The sequence below is a fragment of the Pseudophryne corroboree genome, chromosome 3 (assembly GCF_028390025.1).
Source record: "Pseudophryne corroboree isolate aPseCor3 chromosome 3, aPseCor3.hap2, whole genome shotgun sequence".
Taxonomy (NCBI): domain Eukaryota; kingdom Metazoa; phylum Chordata; class Amphibia; order Anura; family Myobatrachidae; genus Pseudophryne; species Pseudophryne corroboree.
In genome coordinates, this window is record NC_086446.1 from 136,599,996 (window position 1) to 136,621,165 (window position 21,170).

A 21,170-nucleotide genomic window follows, 5' to 3' on the forward strand; every position below is an offset into this window, starting at 1 on the left:
AATGCTTCAGGGGCTGGGGCATAGCCAACATGAGCCCCGCACCGAAGGAGGGTGGAGGTGTTTAATGCGAACTATAGGTCATCCAAGCGCCGCAAAAGGCCGCCATGCCCTGCATGCCCCTTTTCTCTTTTAATATGCAGACGAGGGTTGAAGCCAACTTTGACCCACTGCTTGGATGACATCACCATATGCAAATCCATCTGCTGCAGGCCTTCCCCCAGGAATGCTTGCACTAGTTGTTGCATTTGGTTTGTTGTTTGGGGGTGCTTCAGTATTAGGCAGCCTTCTGCCCTCCCATGTTCATCTGAAAATATGTGTTCTCCCTGCAGTTGTTGTCCCCAGATGAGAGTTCCCTTGTGCTGCCTCAGTTGAATCTTCTTTACTTGACAGAGATGTGCCTGAGCATCGGCCCTCCCCAGCCCTATCCCAAATCATACTTATTTTGCATAGGAGATACCATGGTCATGAAGATTGTTCTCCCAGGGTGAGGTTCATTCATTGCATTCTGGGTATGCTGACCCCTGTGATTTCCCCAAATGTGGGAAACTTGACTGCATTATTTGTGGTAGTGGGGGACTGTGTTTGTGCTTTCCTCTGGTCAGCTCTGGTAAAAGTCAGATTTCTTTGTCTCAGATCTTCCTCTAGCCTTGTTCTTCTTTCGAGAGTTCCCTTGTGCTGCCTCAGTTGGATCTCCTTTACTTGACAGGGGGGTGCCCAAGCAGCGACCCTCCCCAGCTCTAGCCCAACTCCTACTTATCTGCCAGGTGAGATACTATGATCATGAAGGTGCTTCTCCCAGGGCAAGGCTCACCCATTGCACTCTGGGTGTGCTGCCCCTGTGATTTCCCCAAATGTGGGAAACTTGACTGCATAATTTGTGTTTCCACTGGTTGGCTTTCATATAATTCAGATCTCTTTGTCTCAGGTCTCTCTCCAGCCTAGTTTGCAGTCTGTTTCCACTTCTTTTTTTTTTGAGCCCCTCCCTTCTATACCCTTGTGCACTATCCTGACTTCTCCTCCTGTCTGCTTACTTTGTGCCTTCCAATGCACAATGCAAACTACAGGTAGTGCTGCAGGGCCCACAAACTTTTACTTGCATTACAGAGCAGCTCTGGAGCTGTTACAGTGCCAAGCTGCTGCAAGAAATCAGCTTGAATGCTTCAGGGGCTGGGGCATTGCCAACATGAGCCCCACACCGAAGGAGGGTGGAGGTGTTTAATGTGAATTAGGGGTCATCCAAGCGCCGCAAAAGGCCGCCATGCCCTGCACATCCCTTTTTTCTTTTCATATGCAGACGAGGGTTGAAGCCAACTTTGACCCACTGCTTGGATGACATCACCATATGCAAATCCATCTGCTGCAGGCCTTCCCCCAGGAATGCTTGCACTAGTTGTTGCATTTGGTTTGTTGTTTGGGGGTGCTTCAGTATTAGGCAGCCTTCTGCCCTCCCATGTTCATCTGAAAATATGTGTTCTCCCTGCAGTTGTTGTCCGCAGATGAGAGTTCCCTTGTGCTGCCTCAGTTGAATCTCCTTTACTTGACAGAGATGTGCCTGAGCAGCGGCCCTCCCCAGCTCTATCCCAAATCATACTTATTTTGCATAGGAGATACCATGGTCATGAAGATTGTTCTCCCAGATTGAGGTTCATTCATTGCATTCTGGGTATGCTGACCCCTGTGATTTCCCCAAATGTGGGAAACTTGACTGCATTATTTGTGGTAGTGGGGGACTGTGTTTGTGCTTTCCTCTGGTCAGCTCTGGTAAAAGTCAGATTTCTTTGTCTCAGATCTTCCTCTAGCCTTGTTCTTCTTTCGAGAGTTCCCTTGTGCTGCCTCAGTTGGATCTCCTTCACTTGACAGGGGGGTGCCCGAGCAGCGACCCTCCCCAGCTCTAGCCCAACTCCTACTTACCTGCGAGGTGAGATACTATGATCATGAAGGTGCTTCTCCCAGGGCAAGGCTCACCCATTGCACTCTGGGTGTGCTGCCCCTGTGATTTCCCCAAATGTGGGAAACTTGACTGCATAATTTGTGTTTCCACTGGTTGGCTTTCATATAATTCAGATCTCTTTGTCTCAGGTCTCTCTCCAGCCTAGTTTGCAGTCTGTTTCCACTTCTTTTTTTTTTGAGCCCCTCCCTTCTATACCCTTGTGCACTATCCTGACTTCTCCTCCTGTCTGCTTACTTTGTGCCTTCCAATGCACAATGCAAACTACAGGTAGTGCTGCAGGGCCCACAAACTTTTACTTGCATTACAGAGCAGCTCTGGAGCTGTTACAGTGCCAAGCTGCTGCAAGAAATCAGCTTGAATGCTTCAGGGGCTGGGGCATTGCCAACATGAGCCCCACACCGAAGGAGGGTGGGGGTGTTTAATGCGAACTAAGGGTCATCCAAGCGCCGCAAAAAGCCGCCATTCCCTGCATACCCCTTTTCTCTTTTCATATGCAGATGAGGGTTCCAGCCAACTTTGGCCCACTGCTTGGATGACATCACTGTATGCAAATCCGTCTTCTGCAGACCTTCCCCCAGGAATGCTTGTACTAGTTGTTGCATTTGGTTTGTTGTTTGGGGGTGCTTCAGTATTAGGCAGCCTTCTGCCCTCCCATGTTCATCTGAAAATATGTGTTCTCCCTGCAGTTGTTGTCCCCAGATGAGAGTTCCCTTGTGCTGCCTCAGTTGAATCTCCTTTACTTGACAGAGATGTGCCTGAGCAGCGGCCCTCCCCAGCCCTATCCCAAATCATACTTATTTTGCATAGGAGATATCATGGTAATGAAGACTGTTATCCCAGGGTGAGGTTCATTCATTGCATTCTGGGTATGCTGACCCCTGTGATTTCCCCAAATGTGGGAAACTCGACTTCATTATTTGTGGTAGTGGGGGACTGTGTTTGTGCTTTCCTCTGGTCAGCTCTGGTAAAAGTCAGATTTATTTGTCTCAGATCTTCCTCTAGCCTTGTTCTTCTTTCGAGAGTTCCCTTGTGCTGACTCAGTTGGATCTCCTTCACTTGACAGGGAAGTGCCCGAGCAGCGACCCTACCCAGCTCTAGCCCAACTCCTACTTACCTGCCAGGTGAGATACTATGATCATGAAGGTGCTTCTCCCAGGGCAAGGCTCACCCATTGCACTCTGGGTGTGCTGCTCTTGCGATTTCCCCAAATGTGGGAAACTTGACTGCATAATTTGTGTTTCCCCTGGTCGGCTCTCGTATAATTCAGATCTCTTTGTCTCAGGTCTCTCTCCAGCCTAGTTTGCTGTCTGTTTCCACTTCTCTTTTCTTGAGCCGCTCCCTTCTATGCCCTTGCGCACTATTATGACCTCTCCTGTCTGCTTACTTTGTGCCTTCCAACGTCAATGCAAACTACAGGTAGTGCTGCAGGGCCCACACCCTTTTACATGCTTTACAGAGCAGCTCTGGAGCTGTTACAGTGCCCAGCTGCTGCAAGAAATCAGCTTGGATGCTTCAGGGGCTGGGGCATAGCCAACATGAGCACCACACCGAAGGAGGGTGGAGGTGTTTAATGTGAATTAGGGGTCATCCAAGCGCCGCAAAAGGCCGCCATGCCCTGCACATCCCTTTTTTCTTTTCATATGCAGACGAGGGTTGAAGCCAACTTTGACCCACTGCTTGGATGACATCACCATATGCAAATCCATCTGCTGCAGGCCTTCCCCCAGGAATGCTTGCACTAGTTGTTGCATTTGGTTTGTTGTTTGGGGGTGCTTCAGTATTAGGCAGCCTTCTGCCCTCCCATGTTCATCTGAAAATATGTGTTCTCCCTGCAGTTGTTGTCCCCAGATGAGAGTTCCCTTGTGCTGCCTCAGTTGAATCTCCTTTACTTGACAGAGATGTGCCTGAGCAGCGGCCCTCCCCAGCTCTATCCCAAATCATACTTATTTTGCATAGGAGATACCATGGTCATGAAGATTGTTCTCCCAGATTGAGGTTCATTCATTGCATTCTGGGTATGCTGACCCCTGTGATTTCCCCAAATGTGGGAAACTTGACTGCATTATTTGTGGTAGTGGGGGACTGTGTTTGTGCTTTCCTCTGGTCAGCTCTGGTAAAAGTCAGATTTCTTTGTCTCAGATCTTCCTCTAGCCTTGTTCTTCTTTCGAGAGTTCCCTTGTGCTGCCTCAGTTGGATCTCCTTCACTTGACAGGGGGGTGCCCGAGCAGCGACCCTCCCCAGCTCTAGCCCAACTCCTACTTACCTGCCAGGTGAGATACTATGATCATGTAGGTGCTTCTCCCAGGGCAAGGCTCACCCATCGCACTCTGGGTGTGCTGCCCCTGTGATTTCCCAAAATGTGGGAAACTTGACTGCATAATTTGTGTTTCCCCTGGTCGGCTCTCGTATAATTCAGATGTCTTTGTCTCAGGTCTCTCTCCAGCCTAGTTTGCTGTCTGTTTCCACTTCTCTTTTCTTGAGCCGCTCCCTTCTATGCCCTTGCGCACTATCCTGACTTCTCCCGTCTGCTTACTTTGTGCCTTCCAACGCACAATGCGAACTACAGGTAGTGCTGCAGGACCCACACCCTTTTACTTGCCTTACAGAGCAGCTCTGGAGCTGTTACAGTGCCCAGCTGCTGCAAGAAATCAGCTTGAATGCTTCAGGGGCTAGGGCATAGCCAACATGAGCCCCACACCGAAGGAGGGTGGAGGTGTTTAATGCGAACTAGGGGTCATCCAAGCGCCGCAAAAGGCCGCCATGCCCTGCACGCCCCTCTTCTCTATTCATATGCAGATGAGGGTTGAAGCCAACTTTGACCCACTGCTTGGATGACATCACCATATGCAAATCCATCTGCTGCAGGCCTTCCCCCAGGAATGCTTGCACTAGTTGTTGCATTTGGTTTGTTGTTTGGGGGTGCTTCAGTATTAGGCAGCCTTCTGCCCTCCCATGTTCATCTGAAAATATGTGTTCTCCTTGCAGTTGTTGTCCCCAGATGAGAGTTCCCTTGTGCTGCCTCAGTTGAATCTCCTTTACTTGACAGAGATGTGCCTGAGCAGCGGCCCTCCCCAGCTCTATCCCAAATTATACTTATTTTGCATAGGAGATACCATGGTCATGAAGATTGTTTTCCCAGGGTGAGGTTCATTCATTGCATTCTGGGTATGCTGACCCCTGTGATTTCCCCAAATGTGGGAAACTGGACTGCATTATTTGTGGTAGTGAGGGACTGTGTTTGTGCTTTCCTCTGGTCAGCTCTGGTAAAAGTCAGATTTCTTTGTCTCAGATCTTCCTCTAGCCTTGTTCTTCTTTCGAGAGTTCTCTTGTGCTGCCTCAGTTGGATCTCCTTCACTTGACAGGGGGGTGCCCGAGCAGCGACCCTCCCCAGCTCTAGCCCAACTCCTACTTACCTGCCAGGTGAGATACTATGATCATGAAGGTGCTTCTCCCAGGGCAAGGCTCACCCATTGCACTCTGGGTGTGCTGCTCTTGCGATTTCCCCAAATGTGGGAAACTTGACTGCATAATTTGTGTTTCCCCTGGTCGGCTCTCGTATAATTCAGATCTCTTTGTCTCAGGTCTCTCTCCAACCTAGTTTGCTGTCTGTTTCCACTTCTCTTTTCTTGAGCCGCTCCCTTCTATGCCCTTGCGCACTATTATGACCTCTCCTGTCTGCTTACTTTGTGCCTTCCAACGTCAATGCAAACTACAGGTAGTGCTGCAGGGCCCACACCCTTTTACATGCTTTACAGAGCAGCTCTGGAGCTGTTACAGTGCCCAGCTGCTGCAAGAAATCAGCTTGAATGCTTCAGGGGCTGGGGCATAGCCAACATGAGCACCACACCGAAGGAGGGTGGAGGTGTTTAATGTGAATTAGGGGTCATCCAAGCGCCGCAAAAGGCCGCCATGCCCTGCACATCCCTTTTTTCTTTTCATATGCAGACGAGGGTTGAAGCCAACTTTGACCCACTGCTTGGATGACATCACCATATGCAAATCCATCTGCTGCAGGCCTTCCCCCAGGAATGCTTGCACTAGTTGTTGCATTTGGTTTGTTGTTTGGGGGTGCTTCAGTATTAGGCAGCCTTCTGCCCTCCCATGTTCATCTGAAAATATGTGTTCTCCCTGCAGTTGTTGTCCGCAGATGAGAGTTCCCTTGTGCTGCCTCAGTTGAATCTCCTTTACTTGACAGAGATGTGCCTGAGCAGCGGCCCTCCCCAGCTCTATCCCAAATCATACTTATTTTGCATAGGAGATACCATGGTCATGAAGATTGTTCTCCCAGATTGAGGTTCATTCATTGCATTCTGGGTATGCTGACCCCTGTGATTTCCCCAAATGTGGGAAACTTGACTGCATTATTTGTGGTAGTGGGGGACTGTGTTTGTGCTTTCCTCTGGTCAGCTCTGGTAAAAGTCAGATTTCTTTGTCTCAGATCTTCCTCTAGCCTTGTTCTTCTTTCGAGAGTTCCCTTGTGCTGCCTCAGTTGGATCTCCTTCACTTGACAGGGGGGTGCCCGAGCAGCGACCCTCCCCAGCTCTAGCCCAACTCCTACTTACCTGCCAGGTGAGATACTATGATCATGTAGGTGCTTCTCCCAGGGCAAGGCTCACCCATCGCACTCTGGGTGTGCTGCCCCTGTGATTTCCCAAAATGTGGGAAACTTGACTGCATAATTTGTGTTTCCCCTGGTCGGCTCTCGTATAATTCAGATGTCTTTGTCTCAGGTCTCTCTCCAGCCTAGTTTGCTGTCTGTTTCCACTTCTCTTTTCTTGAGCCGCTCCCTTCTATGCCCTTGCGCACTATCCTGACTTCTCCCGTCTGCTTACTTTGTGCCTTCCAACGCACAATGCGAACTACAGGTAGTGCTGCAGGACCCACACCCTTTTACTTGCCTTACAGAGCAGCTCTGGAGCTGTTACAGTGCCCAGCTGCTGCAAGAAATCAGCTTGAATGCTTCAGGGGCTAGGGCATAGCCAACATGAGCCCCACACCGAAGGAGGGTGGAGGTGTTTAATGCGAACTAGGGGTCATCCAAGCGCCGCAAAAGGCCGCCATGCCCTGCACGCCCCTCTTCTCTATTCATATGCAGATGAGGGTTGAAGCCAACTTTGACCCACTGCTTGGATGACATCACCATATGCAAATCCATCTGCTGCAGGCCTTCCCCCAGGAATGCTTGCACTAGTTGTTGCATTTGGTTTGTTGTTTGGGGGTGCTTCAGTATTAGGCAGCCTTCTGCCCTCCCATGTTCATCTGAAAATATGTGTTCTCCTTGCAGTTGTTGTCCCCAGATGAGAGTTCCCTTGTGCTGCCTCAGTTGAATCTCCTTTACTTGACAGAGATGTGCCTGAGCAGCGGCCCTCCCCAGCTCTATCCCAAATTATACTTATTTTGCATAGGAGATACCATGGTCATGAAGATTGTTTTCCCAGGGTGAGGTTCATTCATTGCATTCTGGGTATGCTGACCCCTGTGATTTCCCCAAATGTGGGAAACTGGACTGCATTATTTGTGGTAGTGAGGGACTGTGTTTGTGCTTTCCTCTGGTCAGCTCTGGTAAAAGTCAGATTTCTTTGTCTCAGATCTTCCTCTAGCCTTGTTCTTCTTTCGAGAGTTCTCTTGTGCTGCCTCAGTTGGATCTCCTTCACTTGACAGGGGGGTGCCCGAGCAGCGACCCTCCCCAGCTCTAGTCCAACTCCTACTTACCTGCCAGGTGAGATACTATGATCATGAAGGTGCTTCTCCCAGGGCAAGGCTCACCCATTGCACTCTGGGTGTGCTACTCCTGCGGTTTCCCCAAATGTTGGACACTTGACTGCATAATTTGTGTTTCACCTGGTCGGCTCTCGTATAATTCAGATCTCTTTGTCTCAGGTCTCTCTCCAGCCTAATTTGCAGTCTGTTTCCACTTCTCTTTTCTTGAGTTGCTCCCTTCTATGCCCTTGCGCACTATCCTGACTTCTCCTGTCTGCTTACTTTGTGCCTTCCAACGCACAATGCAAACTACAGGTAGTGCTGCAGGGCCCACACCCTTTTACTTGCCTTACAGAGCAGCTTTGGAGCTGTTACAGTGCCCAGCTGCTGCAAGAAATCAGCTTGAATGCTTCAGGGGCTGGGGCATAGCCATCATGAGCCCCACACCGAGGGAGCAACTCGAAAGAAGAACAAGGCTAGAGGAAGATCTGAGACAAAGAAATCTGACTTTTACCAGAGCTGACCAGAGGAAAGCACAAACACAGTCCCTCACTACCACAAATAATGCAGTCCAGTTTCCCACATTTGGGGAAATCACAGGGGTCAGCATACCCAGAATGCAATGAATGAACCTCACCCTGGGAAAACAATCTTCATGACCATGGTATCTCCTATGCAAAATAAGTATGATTTGGGATAGAGCTGGGGAGGGCCGCTGCTCAGGCACATCTCTGTCAAGTAAAGGAGATTCAACTGAGGCAGCACAAGGGAACTCTCATCTGGGGACAACAACTGCAGGGAGAACACATATTTTCAGTTGAACATGGGAGGGCAGAAGGCTGCCTAATACTGAAGCACCCCCAAACAACAAACCAAATGCAACAACTAGTGCAAGCATTCCTGGGGGAAGGCCTGCAGCAGATGGATTTGCATATGGTGATGTCATCCAAGCAGTGGGTCAAAGTTGGCTTCAACCCTCATCTGCATATGAATAGAGAAGAGGGGCGTGCAGGGCATGGCGGCCTTTTGCGGCGCTTGGATGACCCCTAGTTCGCATTAAACACCTCCACCCTCCTTCGGTGTAGGGCTCATGTTGGCTATGCCCCAGCCCCTGAAGCATTCAAGCTGATTTCTTGCAGCAGCTGGGCACTGTAACAGCTCCAGAGCTGCTCTGTAAGGCAAGTAAAAGGGTGTGGGCCCTGCAGCACTACCTGTAGTTCGCATTGTGCATTGGAAGGCACAAAGTAAGCAGACGGGAGAAGTCAGGATAGTGCGCAAGGGCATAGAAGGGAGCGGCTCAAGAAAAGAGAAGTGGAAACAGACAGCAAACTAGGCTGGAGAGAGACCTGAGACAAAGACATCTGAATTATACGAGAGCCGACCAGGGGAAACACAAATTATGCAGTCAAGTTTCCCACATTTGGAGAAATCACAGGGGCAGCACACCCAGAGTGCGATGGGTGAGCCTTGCCCTGGGAGAAGCACCTACATGATCATAGTATCTCACCTGGCAGGTAAGTAGGAGTTGGGCTAGAGCTGGGGAGGGTCGCTGCTCGGGCACCCCCCTGTCAAGTGAAGGAGATCCAACTGAGGCAGCACAAGGGAACTCTCGAAAGAAGAACAAGGCTAGAGGAAGATCTGAGACAAAGAAATCTGACTTTTACCAGAGCTGACCAGAGGAAAGCACAAACACAGTCCCCCACTACCACAAATAATGCAGTCAAGTTTCCCACATTTGGGGAAATCACAGGGGTCAGCATACCCAGAATGCAATGAATGAACCTCAACCTGGGAGAACAATCTTCATGACCATGGTATCTCCTATGCAAAATAAGTATGATTTGGGATAGAGCTGGGGAGGGCCGCTGCTCAGGCACATCTCTGTCAAGTAAAGGAGATTCAACTGAGGCAGCACAAGGGAACTCTCATCTGGGGACAACAACTGCAGGGAGAACACATATTTTCAGATGAACATGGGAGGGCAGAAGGCTGCCTAATACTGAAGCACCCCCAAACAACAAACCAAATGCAACAACTAGTGCAAGCATTCCTGGGGGAAGGCCTGCAGCAGATGGATTTGCATATGGTGATGTCATCCAAGCAGTGGGTCAAAGTTGGCTTCAACCCTCGTCTGCATATGAAAAGAAAAAAGGGATGTGCAGGGCATGGCGGCCTTTTGCGGCGCTTGGATGACCCCTAATTCACATTAAACACCTCCACCCTCCTTCGGTGTGGGGCTCATGTTGGCTATGCCCCAGCCCCTGAAGCATTCAAGCTGATTTCTTGCAGCAGCTGGGCACTGTAACAGCTCCAGAGCTGCTCTGTAAAGCATGTAAAAGGGTGTGGGCCCTGCAGCACTACCTGTAGTTTGCATTGACGTTGGAAGGCACAAAGTAAGCAGACAGGAGAGGTCATAATAGTGCGCAAGGGCATAGAAGGGAGCGGCTCAAGAAAAGAGAAGTGGAAACAGACAGCAAACTAGGCTGGAGAGAGACCTGAGACAAAGACATCTGAATTATACGAGAGCCGACCAGGGGAAACACAAATTATGCAGTCAAGTTTCCCACATTTGGGGAAATCGCAAGAGCAGCACACCCAGAGTGCAATGGGTGAGCCTTGCCCTGGGAGAACACCTTCATGATCATAGTATCTCACCTGGCAGGTAAGTAGGAGTTGGGCTAGAGCTGGGTAGGGTCGCTGCTCGGGCACTTCCCTGTCAAGTGAAGGAGATCCAACTGAGTCAGCACAAGGGAACTCTCGAAAGAAGAACAAGGCTAGAGGAAGATCTGAGACAAAGAAATCTGACTTTTACCAGAGCTGACCAGAGGAAAGCACAAACACAGTCCCCCACTACCACAAATAATGCAGTCAAGTTTCCCACATTTGGGGAAATCACAGGGGTCAGCATACCCAGAATGCAATGAATGAACCTCACCCTGGGATAACAGTCTTCATTACCATGATATCTCCTATGCAAAATAAGTATGATTTGGGATAGGGCTGGGGAGGGCCGCTGCTCAGGCACATCTCTGTCAAGTAAAGGAGATTCAACTGAGGCAGCACAAGGGAACTCTCATCTGGGGACAACAACTGCAGGGAGAACACATATTTTCAGATGAACATGGGAGGGCAGAAGGCTGCCTAATACTGAAGCACCCCCAAACAACAAACCAAATGCAACAACTAGTACAAGCATTCCTGGGGGAAGGTCTGCAGAAGATGTATTTGCATACAGTGATGTCATCCAAGCAGTGGGCCAAAGTTGGCTGGAACCCTCATCTGCATATGAAAAGAGAAAAGGGGTATGCAGGGAATGTATAACAAAGAATCTGTCTAGTTTTATCCACGTGTCGCGCAGTCTAAAACAAGGCTGCACAATAGCCCCCGCAACCAGGATAAGTGCCTCTCCAGAGCACCAGAAATGAATGAACAATAAACAAATTAGGCTGCGGGTACCAACAGGCACCTAGTAACAGTGCATAAATGAATGCATAAAGTGCTTGCATGCAATAAAAAAACAAAACATACAACCCTTAAGGTCACCGTGAAAGTCCAGGTTCTTACTCCTCACTCCTCCTCCTCTCAATGTAGTAGCATGTAAAACAGAGGGGAGAGGGGAACCACATGTGCAATAAAGTTTTTTAATGACACATATCGGGGAACATGGACATAACACAATAAACAGGTAGGGTAAAAATGTGCAGAATGATTCTCCAAAATGTGACAGCCACAAAGAGATATGCAGAGCAATTACCAGAGGGTTTGAGAACCCAAAAAAGTTCTCAAACAAGTTCTTTTAAATCCCAAAACCGCCCGGGCTGGAGCAGGAAAGTCCTCTGGTTCTTAGAAGTGCAGACCACCGTAAATGCCAGTCACAGATGGAATACGCCGACGCGTTTCAACTCCTATTCCTGGAGTCTTTTTCGAGGCTGAATACTCACTGCACCACACATCCAGATTTAAATAGCAAATCACAGCCAGATTCCAAATTGATTCCACCTGGCGTCATGTTCGGAAACCGCCGGGTTACCATAGCAACCTGAACTCCCACTCCGTCACTTCCGCCTCCGGAGTCCTAGATCTTTTTCTCGTAGTCGCTAGGTCTAGCGATACGTCACTTCCGGTTACGTCGTCTTGGAGTCCGTTGTCATGACAACTTGCCGCACAACGCTCATCTCTCTTCAGTATACTTCTATTCCAATGTCCGTAATCAGAGATAAGCTGGCGTAGACTTCTTTACAGTCAATTAAAAGTGTTTAATTAACATATAAAATCCACCTTATATCTACTGGTTCCAATATTAAATAACTGATCAGACAAATAGTGGTTCTAGAATAAAAAGATAAATATGGTAAAGCAAAAAAAAAAATATACTAAAATGCATATATAAAATCAGATTAAAATAGCACCTACATGAACCACTTCAATTCAAAATCATTAGGCAGCACAAGGGAACTCTCATCTGGGGACAACAACTGCAGGGAGAACACATATTTTCAGATGAACATGGGAGGGCAGAAGGCTGCCTAACACTGAAGCACCCCCAAACAACAAACCAAATGCAACAACTAGTGCAAGCATTCCTGCGGGAAGGCCTGCAGCAGATGGATTTGCATATGGTGATGTCATCCAAGCAGTGGGTCAAAGTTGGCTTCAACCCTCGTCTGCATATGAAAAGAGAAAAGGGGCGTGCAGGGCATGGCGGCCTTTTGCGGCGCTTGGATGACCTATAGTTTGCATTAAACACCTCCACCCTCCTTCGGTGTGGGGCTCATGTTGGCTATGCCCCAGCCCCTGAAGCATTCAAGCTGATTTCTTGCAGAAGCTGGGCACTGTAACAGCTCCAGAGCTGCTCTGTATGGCAAGTAAAAGGGTGTGGGCCCTGCAGCACTACCTGTAATTCGCATTGTGCGTTGGAAGGCACAAAGTAAGCAGATGGGAGAAGTCAGGATAGTGCGCAAGGGCATAGAAGGGAGCGGCTCAAGAAAAGAGAAGTGGAAACAGACAGCAAACTAGGCTGGAGAGCTCTTCTGTCTATATTTTGCAAACCTGCTCTTGTCCTCTCCAGCTGCTCCATGTAGATTTGACGTCTGGAAAGGTGCATAACCCACTGACAAGCAGGCACACTCCTGCATGAGTTTTCTCTCTCACTAGCTGGATGATACACAATCATTTGCATGTGCTCCACCTCCGACACACCACCCACCCAACCACCCAGTGACCAGAGCCACCCACAAGCCAACTGGCTCCGTGATTTAATTTGCACAGTGTAGTCATCCAGGCAGCATGTCCTTCTCAATGGAAGGATCTCTGGTTCCATGGAATCTTCCACATTGGAATGCTGCGGAATAAAAAGGATTTAAATATTCAGCTTGCTAGCATTCAATGTACCTGCGGCTTGGCTTTAGCACATGGGTCTTCATCCTGTGGCCCTCCAGCTGCTGTGAAACTACACATCCCAGCATGCCCTGCCACAGTTTTGCTATTAAGGTATGCTAAAACTGAGGCAGGGCATGCTGGGATGTGTAGTTCCACAGCAGCTGGAGGGTCGCAGGTTGAAGACCCATGTTCTAGCATGCCTGTTCTATGATGCATGTACCGTGATGTCACAATCAGCTTGGAATGGGGTGTCTAGCAGGCATTTGCTGACAGCCACTTGAGGGAGACACACATCAGGAGATGCAGCATATCGGAGGTCTTCGATGCCTTTCCAGCAAATGCACACCACCTGCTGCTGGTCTGGAGACAAAACAATGCCCACAATCGAAGTCCCAAAATGCCCAACTACAGGATTCATGTAAGTAGTGAATTTAGGAATGAATTTAGAAGTAGGAAATTAAGTTAGTTCACAAGTACATTCAAATTCAGATCTAAAGTCTAGGTAGGCCTCACGTCCTGGCAGCCCCCAGCACTTAAAAATGCCTTGATTAGAGGTAGAGAATTCAATGTAGATAAAAAGTAGACACAAAATAAGACTCCACAGAGCAGTTATCAGGTGTCTTTATCAATTGTTGCATTTAAAAAATCAAGCAATTAGGGAACACAATGTTGCAACAATGTAACCCTATTTGCAAAATAGTACTGAATAAGTTTGTCGATGTAAGACATTTGCAAAGGCGCATCCAAAACACGCTGGAAAATGCAACTGAATCTGTTTTTGGAGGCTAGAATAGGAAATGTGCATCGGTCCTACAAGTACTGAAAGCTCTTCTACCATCTCCCTTTTCTGAAAAGCCATTTAATATATGGTTCCCAGATAGGGGACATATCAGATATTGCCTTTCAAAAGCAGCAAATATCATACCACTTCTATTGCCATCAAAGATAAACATTGATTGTTTTCAGATATTGTATTGAAAAAGCAGTCTTTATTGACATAAAGAAGCAAAAAAACATACATAAACATTACACACATAAGTACTGTGTTGCAGCACAGATAAAACACAATACAAATGCTGTCGGTATAGTACAGTTCAAGAACTACAGCACAGGCCAGCCTACACTATAAATCATGAACTGCACTATACATTTAAACTATACAATAATACAACAGTTAATAAGGCTATGTGTGTGGAGTGTAAGAGGGTGGGGGAATCACAAGACCGAAGCTTTATTGTAACACAGACACATATAAGGGGAGGGGCAATAAATAGAAAGGTATCCTTTACTATAGAATGTAGTCTAATCCGACCTCTGTGCTCTTCCACAACTGAAAAACGGATAGTGTTCCCAAGCCTTCCATCCTGGAATATCTTTGGTTTTTCGCCAATGAAGAAAACAATCCCTCCCTCCAGCAGACCCTTCAACCACGATACAAGATCACAGCCAAAAGGCCGAGAAGCAACTACACTTGAGCTTAACAAAAATGGCTAAAACTTAGTGGAGGAAAGTGCAGTGCACCAAAACATAAGCTGACACAATCATGGAGAATGTGCCAGCATATATGCTCTTCTATCTATATTTTGCAAACCTGCTCTTGTCCCCTCCAGCTGCTCTATGTAGATTTGACGTCTGGCAAGGTGCATAACCCACTGACAAGCAGGCACACTCCTGCATGAGTTTTCTCTCTCACTAGCTGGATGATACACAATCATTTGCATGTGCTCCACCTCCGACACACCACCCACCCAACCACCCAGTCACCAGAGCCACCCACAAACCAACTGGCTCCGTGATTTAATTTGCACAGTGTAGTCATCCAGGCAGCATGTCCTTCTCAATGGAAGGATCTCTGGTTCCATGGAATCTTCCACATTGGAATGCTGCGGAACAAAAAGGATTTAAATATTCAGCTTGCTAGCATTCAATGTACCTGCGGCTTGGCTCTAGCACATGGGTCTTCATCCTGTGGCCCTCCAGCTGCTGTGAAACTACACATCCCAGCATGCCCTGCCACAGTTTTGCTATTAAGGTATGCTAAAACTGAGGCAGGGCATGCTGGGATGTGTAGTTCCACAGCAGCTGGAGGGTCGCAGGTTGAAGACCCATGTTCTAGCATGCCTGTTCTATGATGCATGTACCGTGATGTCACAATCAGCTTGGAATGGGGTGTCTAGCAGGCATTTGCTGACAGACACTTGAGGGAGACACACATCAGGAGATGCAGCATATCGGAGGTCTTCGATGCCTTTCCAGCAAATGCACACCACCTGCTGCTGGTCTGGACACAAAACAATGCCCACAATCGAAGTCCCAAAATGCCCAACTACAGGATTCATGTAAGTAGTGAATTTAGGAATGAATTTAGAAGTAGGAAATTAAGTTAGTTCACAAGTACATTCAAATTCAGATCTAAAGTCTAGGTAGGCCTCACGTCCTGGCAGCCCCCAGCATTTAAAAATGCCTTGATTAGAGGTAGGGAATTAAATGTAGATTAGAAGTAGACACAAAATAAGACTCCACAGAGCAATTATCAGGTGTCTTTATCAATTGTTGCATTTAAAAAAATCAAGCAATTAGGGAACACAATGTTGCGACAATGTAACCCTATTTGCAAAATAGTACTGAATAAGTTTGTCGATGTAAGACATTTGCAAAGGCGCAAACAAAACACGCTGGAAAATGCAACTGAATCTGTTTTTGGAGGTTAGAATAGATGCAGGATCAAGTAGCTCAATGGGTAGGGTATTTGATTAGAATTCAACAGGTTATAGGTTTGAATCCTGGGTATGATAGTTTGAGGTGTTATTTAATAAAGTATGTTTATATATTAGTCACACATGGCTTACTTGTACAAATGGCATGTCACCAGTTAGTGCTGACTGCTGATATGCCATTTGCACAAACACGCCATGTGTGATTGTATATGCATTTAAGGAGGGCACCCCGGCAATACCACAAACCATTGAGTGTCAAGTATACTAGATATATCTTCATATCTCATGTGCTTTCTCTGAGACCAATCTTGTTATGCCCCTTCCCCACAAGGCATGCGCCTTTTGTCCATATTGCAAAAATGGGGAGGGGGGGGGGCATATAATTATCTGTCACAGGGCACCAAAAAGTCTAGTTATGGCTCTGGTATGCATTATGTAATCTGGCAGACCATATCTCCAACACTGGCTGGTTGGAATAGAAATCCGGTTATCTATGTGAGCAAATGACCATCAACGATTTACTCTCAAACACTAGAAAATGGACAAAAATGGTCCCCTAAACAAATTGGTTAAATTTTGGGTTTAACCAATTTGTGTAATGACCATTTTTGACCACTTTTCTAGTGTTTGGGAGCAAATGGTTAATTGACATTTGCTCCTATACATTACCAGATTTTCATTCCATCCATCCAGACTGGATAGATAGCCTGACAGATAATTGTGTAGTGTACGCCCAGGATAACTGTCAGTTGTGCTTTCTTTTATGACGGCACATAAATGGGTGGGCAGATCCAGAGCAAGCACTGCTCACTCATGCATAGTTGTCAACTGATGTGAAGTTCCAGGGGGCAATCTCAGTTATAAAGAAAAGTATCTGGAAATTGTCCCTGGTTTAAAAAATAAATAAAAAAAAATTGATCAACTCCATTTATTTAGTATGATATCCCAGGTGATAGGATGCCGGCAGTCAGAACAACATACTTTATTAAATAACACATCTCAAACTACCATACCCAGGATTCAAACCTATAACCTGTTGAATTCTAATCAAACACCCTACCTATTGAGCTATTTGATCCTGCATAAAAATTGTGAACATTATATGAAGCTATTGGTACTTTGAAAAAAAAAGTATCAGCATTACAACGCAGGAGATCCATGCAGTTTGCAGCCACACACTACATGTATCTGCTCAGCCACAATGCTGATTATTTCTTCACAAAGTACAAGGTGAGCTCCAAACAGAATTCTCTAGCTTAGAATTATGCCAAACCTAGAAGTCGGGCCCCCCACCCTGGGATCCCCCAGAGGGAGGCCTGCACCGTCATGCGGCAGGCTTGTCCGTTTTGGAAGCAGGCTGATGGGCAGCCCAGGCTTGCTTCAGTCTGGGCTTGGCAGGTCTGGAAGCATGAGCTTGCTTTGGGTATGCCTGACCTTGGGTACGCTTTACCTTGAGGATGAAAGGGCCAAGGGAAAGTACTTTTAGCCTTCTGCGTGGTAGGAGTCATACTAGGTAGGCAAGCTGTTTTAGCAGTAGCCAGATCAGCTACAATCTTATTGAGGTCTTCTCCAAAGAGAGTGTCTCCCTTGAAAGGAAGCACCTCCAGGGTTTTCTTGGAATCCATATCCACCGACCAGGATCTCAACCAGCTGTATAAAGTATTACCTTGGAACTGGCTCTCCACTCCCCATTATCTGGTTATCATGGCTTCCTCCGCCAGTGTCCAGACTCGCTTGCTGAAGCTCGGCCACTTCTTCCTAGCAGCAGGCTCCTGGATCACTGGGCAGCAGAGGTGCTTGGGAGCCGGAAGGGGGCGGAGCAATCAGGCAGGCAGTTGCAGTGCTGCCCAGCTATCTGTGGTGTGAGAAGAAGCAGGGGCACCCCACCGCTGGCAGTGCTGCAGCTAGCGGTGGTGGCAGCGGCGAGGCTGCTGGGCTGGGTCTTGAAAAAGGTGGAAAGAAGGGTGTTACGGCATGGAATGTACAAACTGCGAGACCCTGCTGGTAGCGCCTTTGTCTATTTAGTAGGAAGGGCACGTAACAGCCGGAGGGCAATGGAGGAAGCCCCTTTAGGGCTGGAGCCCGGCGGCAACTGACTCCGTTGTCTCTGGCAGTTCCGCCCCTGGACTAGAGGAATGGTCAAGAACATGGCAACATTTAATGCCAAAAAATGCAAAATCATACACGTCTCAAAAATACAAAGGCTAACTATAATATTAAGGGCATTATAATGGCAAGAGGAAAGCTATCTAAGTATTACTATTTCAGGTGAGCAATGTAACAAAGCAATAGGAAAGGCAAGTCAGATGCTTGTTTGCATAGGTAAAGAACCAGTAGCAGAAAAAAGTAATACAGGTTGAGTATCCCATATCCAAATATTCCGAAATACGGAATATTCCGAAATACGGACTTTTTTGAGTGAGACTGAGATAGTGAAACCTTTGTTTTTTGATGGCTCAGTGTACACAAACTTTGTTTAATACTCAAAGTTATTAAAAATATTGTATTAAATGAACTTCAGACTGTGTGTATAAGGTGTATATGACACATAAATGAATTCTGTGAATGTACACACACTTTGTTTAATGCACAAAGTTATAAAAAATATTGGCTAAAATGACCTTCAGGCTGTGTGTATATGGTATATATGAAACATAAATGCATTCTGTGCTTAGATTTAGGTCCCATCACCATAATATCTCGTTATGGTATGCAATTATTCCAAAATACAGAAAAATCCGATATCCAAAATTCCTCTGGTCCCAAGCATTTTGGATAAGGGATACTCAACCTGTAATGCCACTGTATAGGTCCTTGGTACAGCCACATTTAGAATCCTGTGTTCAGTTCCAGAAGCCATATCTCAAGTCCTGTTGGAGAAAGAGCACTATATAAATAAATAGTATCAAAATTTGTTTCACGGCACCCCTAGGCCAAAGTTTTTTTTATTGAGAAATTCAGAAAAAAATATAAAATCAAGTAAATTGTGTTTATAGCATGTCATCCTCAGGTTCAGTTATGTTGTGAGGGAATGGTTTTGCCAATTTAATAAAGTATAAATAATTTTAATTGGTCCTGGACCACCAAACTATGCTACCAGTGCAAGAACCCCAGTTTGGAAACTACTGCCATAAAATAAACCTTTTTTGTTTTTTTTAAACTACATGTAATACACCTTAGATCTCAGTTCCTAAAAGGTTTTAAACCCTTGCATACAGTAAACTACACATATTTAAAAATCCTACACCGGGCACAAGTGCTCACGGGCCAATTTCATGGCAGTCTCGGATAGGAGGGCATTGTGGATTCACCAAGGGAATGCTGATGCTGACTCCAAGAAGCCTCTTCAAGATCGCAGGAGCAGAGTCCTCTGCTTCTGCCAAATCCACTGCATGACGCTGGGGCTCTCTTGCAGGAGCCCACACCAGTGGGGGGCACCAGGGGCGAAACTACTGGCAGGGCAGGCAGTGCATTGCACTGGGGCCCCGCCGCACTCAAGGGCCCACAGCCGCCGGCATTACAATGAGTCACAATGACTCATTGTATCATGCCGCAGCCGCACACCAGCGCTCCCGTCAGGTATGCGTCCTGCGACTCCCGCCGCCCGCCCGTCGTAACGAACAGATCAGGCCAGGGCACTACGGGCAGCAGCCGCAGCACCAGACACGCTGCCGCCTCTGTAACACACGAAGAGGGAGGAGGGTCGCTTGGAGATGAGAGGAGCAGCGGCACGGGGGGGAGGAGGAGGAGGAGGGAGGTGAAGGAAGGAGCCGCAGCAGCGCTTTGTTACTGGTGGAGGCGCTGCTGCTGCTGCCCCTCTGCTTCACTATAGGCTGTCTTCCGAGAACAGCCTATAGTGAAGCAGAGGGGCAGCAGCAGCAGCGCCTCCACCAATAAGACAGCGCTGCTGCGGCTCCCTCCTCCACCTCCCTCCTCCTCCTTCTCTACTGCCCGGGAATCGTCAAGCTGCACGAGAAGCCTGAGCCAGCGGAGAGGGTAAGTATAATTCTTCTTTCTTTCTTTCTTTCTTTCTTTCTTTCTTTCTTTCTTTCTTTCTTTCTTTCTTTCTCTTTCTTTCTTTCGACTCTTTCTTTCTTTGTTGGGACTGCCTGCCGCTATGTGTAAAAAGGGGGAATCTGCCTGCCGCTATGTGTAAAAAGGGGGAATCTGCCTGCCGCTATGTGTAAAAAGGGGGAATCTGCCTGCCGCTATGTGTAAAAAGGGGGAATCTGCCTGCAGCTATGTGTAAAAGGGGGGAATCTGCCTGCAGCTATGTGTTAAAAGGGGGAATCTGCCTGCAGCTATGTGTAAAAAGGGGGACTGCCTGCCGCAATGTGTAAAAAGGGGGAATCTGCCTGCCGCTATGTGTAAAAAGGGGGAATCTGCCTGCAGCTATGTGTAAAAAGCGGGACTGCCTGCCGCAATGTGTAAAAAGGGGTAATCTGCCTGCCGCAATGTGTAAAAAGGGGGAAGCTGCTTGCCGCAATGTGTAAAAAGGGGGAATCTGCTTGCCGCAATGTGTAACAAGGGGGAATCTGCCTGCCGTAATGTGTAACAAGGGGGATGCTGTCTGCCGTAATGTGTAACAAGGGCACGCTGTCTGCCATAATGTGTAACAAGGGCAAGCTGTCTGCTGTAATGTGTAAAAAGTGTACGATGTCTGCCATTATGTGTAACAAGGGCAGGCTGACTGCTGTTATGTGAAAAAAGTGTACGCTGTCTGCCGCTATGTTTAACAAGGGCAGGCTGTCTGCCGTTATGTGTAAAAAGTGTACGCTGTCTGCCGCTATGTTTAACAAGGGCAGGCTGTCTGCCGTTATGTGAAAAAAATGTACGCTGTCTGCCGCTATGTGTAACAAGGGCACGCTGTCTGCCGTTGTGTAAAAAAGGGGGATGCTGTCTGCCGTAATGTGTAAAAAGGGGACGCTGTCTGCTGTAATGTGTAAAAAGAGGACGCTGTCTGCTGTAATGTGTAAAAAGAGGAATCTGTCCGCCGTGAGGTGTAAAAGGGTCTCTACCTGGTGTAGTGGTGCTACTGTGCGGCGTAATTTGAATAATGGAGACTACTGTGCACCGTTTTATGAATTGGTATTATTTTGTGGCCACACCCCTTAACCACGAAGCCACGCCACTATGTTTTTTTGCGCGCGCCTACAGCGCGCACTGCCCCTGTTTTGCATGCAGGGGTGGGGCTCCAATGCAGTTTCTTGCACACACTGCTAAAATGTCTAGTTACGGCACTGTTGCTAGGTATCCACTTCCCTGAGCAGGCCCCCCTCACCAGATCCTCTCCAGGGGTGAGGGGGTGGACTTGGATGGGAAGGGATGGGGGGGGGGGGCCCAAGCCATTTTGTCGCACATGGGCCCACTGCTCGCTAGTTCCACCACTGGGGGGCACGTCTAAAACTCTTCAGTCAGTTCTG

At 47.6% G+C, this 21,170-nt stretch overlaps 19 non-coding genes across 19 annotated transcripts; 14 read left to right on the forward strand and 5 right to left on the reverse strand.

Moving 5' to 3' along the window:
- Positions 1–433: 433 nt before the first annotated feature.
- Positions 434–597, forward strand: LOC134898806 (U1 spliceosomal RNA). The gene has a single exon (XR_010172497.1). It is a non-coding gene; the product is annotated as a U1 spliceosomal RNA (small nuclear RNA).
- Positions 598–749: 152 nt separating this feature from the next.
- Positions 750–912, forward strand: LOC134899422 (U1 spliceosomal RNA). Its single transcript, XR_010173099.1, has one exon. It is a non-coding gene; the product is annotated as a U1 spliceosomal RNA (small nuclear RNA).
- Positions 913–1,587: 675 nt separating this feature from the next.
- Positions 1,588–1,751, forward strand: LOC134899037 (U1 spliceosomal RNA). Its single transcript, XR_010172723.1, has one exon. It is a non-coding gene; the product is annotated as a U1 spliceosomal RNA (small nuclear RNA).
- Positions 1,752–1,903: 152 nt separating this feature from the next.
- On the forward strand, positions 1,904–2,066 carry LOC134899475 (U1 spliceosomal RNA). Its single transcript, XR_010173148.1, has one exon. It is a non-coding gene; the product is annotated as a U1 spliceosomal RNA (small nuclear RNA).
- A 675-nt stretch (positions 2,067–2,741) lies between these two features.
- Positions 2,742–2,905, forward strand: LOC134899158 (U1 spliceosomal RNA). Its single transcript, XR_010172840.1, has one exon. It is a non-coding gene; the product is annotated as a U1 spliceosomal RNA (small nuclear RNA).
- A 152-nt stretch (positions 2,906–3,057) lies between these two features.
- LOC134899278 (U1 spliceosomal RNA) lies at positions 3,058–3,220 on the forward strand. Its single transcript, XR_010172958.1, has one exon. It is a non-coding gene; the product is annotated as a U1 spliceosomal RNA (small nuclear RNA).
- Positions 3,221–3,890: 670 nt separating this feature from the next.
- LOC134899038 (U1 spliceosomal RNA) lies at positions 3,891–4,054 on the forward strand. The gene has a single exon (XR_010172724.1). It is a non-coding gene; the product is annotated as a U1 spliceosomal RNA (small nuclear RNA).
- Positions 4,055–4,206: 152 nt separating this feature from the next.
- Positions 4,207–4,369, forward strand: LOC134899570 (U1 spliceosomal RNA). Its single transcript, XR_010173225.1, has one exon. It is a non-coding gene; the product is annotated as a U1 spliceosomal RNA (small nuclear RNA).
- Positions 4,370–5,040: 671 nt separating this feature from the next.
- LOC134898957 (U1 spliceosomal RNA) lies at positions 5,041–5,204 on the forward strand. Its single transcript, XR_010172645.1, has one exon. It is a non-coding gene; the product is annotated as a U1 spliceosomal RNA (small nuclear RNA).
- A 152-nt stretch (positions 5,205–5,356) lies between these two features.
- LOC134899279 (U1 spliceosomal RNA) lies at positions 5,357–5,519 on the forward strand. Its single transcript, XR_010172959.1, has one exon. It is a non-coding gene; the product is annotated as a U1 spliceosomal RNA (small nuclear RNA).
- A 670-nt stretch (positions 5,520–6,189) lies between these two features.
- Positions 6,190–6,353, forward strand: LOC134899039 (U1 spliceosomal RNA). The gene has a single exon (XR_010172725.1). It is a non-coding gene; the product is annotated as a U1 spliceosomal RNA (small nuclear RNA).
- Positions 6,354–6,505: 152 nt separating this feature from the next.
- On the forward strand, positions 6,506–6,668 carry LOC134899571 (U1 spliceosomal RNA). Its single transcript, XR_010173226.1, has one exon. It is a non-coding gene; the product is annotated as a U1 spliceosomal RNA (small nuclear RNA).
- Positions 6,669–7,339: 671 nt separating this feature from the next.
- Positions 7,340–7,503, forward strand: LOC134898958 (U1 spliceosomal RNA). The gene has a single exon (XR_010172646.1). It is a non-coding gene; the product is annotated as a U1 spliceosomal RNA (small nuclear RNA).
- Positions 7,504–7,655: 152 nt separating this feature from the next.
- LOC134899532 (U1 spliceosomal RNA) lies at positions 7,656–7,818 on the forward strand. Its single transcript, XR_010173204.1, has one exon. It is a non-coding gene; the product is annotated as a U1 spliceosomal RNA (small nuclear RNA).
- Positions 7,819–8,175: 357 nt separating this feature from the next.
- On the reverse strand, positions 8,176–8,339 carry LOC134898959 (U1 spliceosomal RNA). Its single transcript, XR_010172647.1, has one exon. It is a non-coding gene; the product is annotated as a U1 spliceosomal RNA (small nuclear RNA).
- Positions 8,340–9,010: 671 nt separating this feature from the next.
- Positions 9,011–9,173, reverse strand: LOC134899590 (U1 spliceosomal RNA). Its single transcript, XR_010173244.1, has one exon. It is a non-coding gene; the product is annotated as a U1 spliceosomal RNA (small nuclear RNA).
- A 152-nt stretch (positions 9,174–9,325) lies between these two features.
- LOC134898920 (U1 spliceosomal RNA) lies at positions 9,326–9,489 on the reverse strand. The gene has a single exon (XR_010172610.1). It is a non-coding gene; the product is annotated as a U1 spliceosomal RNA (small nuclear RNA).
- A 670-nt stretch (positions 9,490–10,159) lies between these two features.
- LOC134899395 (U1 spliceosomal RNA) lies at positions 10,160–10,321 on the reverse strand. Its single transcript, XR_010173071.1, has one exon. It is a non-coding gene; the product is annotated as a U1 spliceosomal RNA (small nuclear RNA).
- A 152-nt stretch (positions 10,322–10,473) lies between these two features.
- LOC134899103 (U1 spliceosomal RNA) lies at positions 10,474–10,637 on the reverse strand. Its single transcript, XR_010172787.1, has one exon. It is a non-coding gene; the product is annotated as a U1 spliceosomal RNA (small nuclear RNA).
- Positions 10,638–21,170: the final 10,533 nt, after the last annotated feature.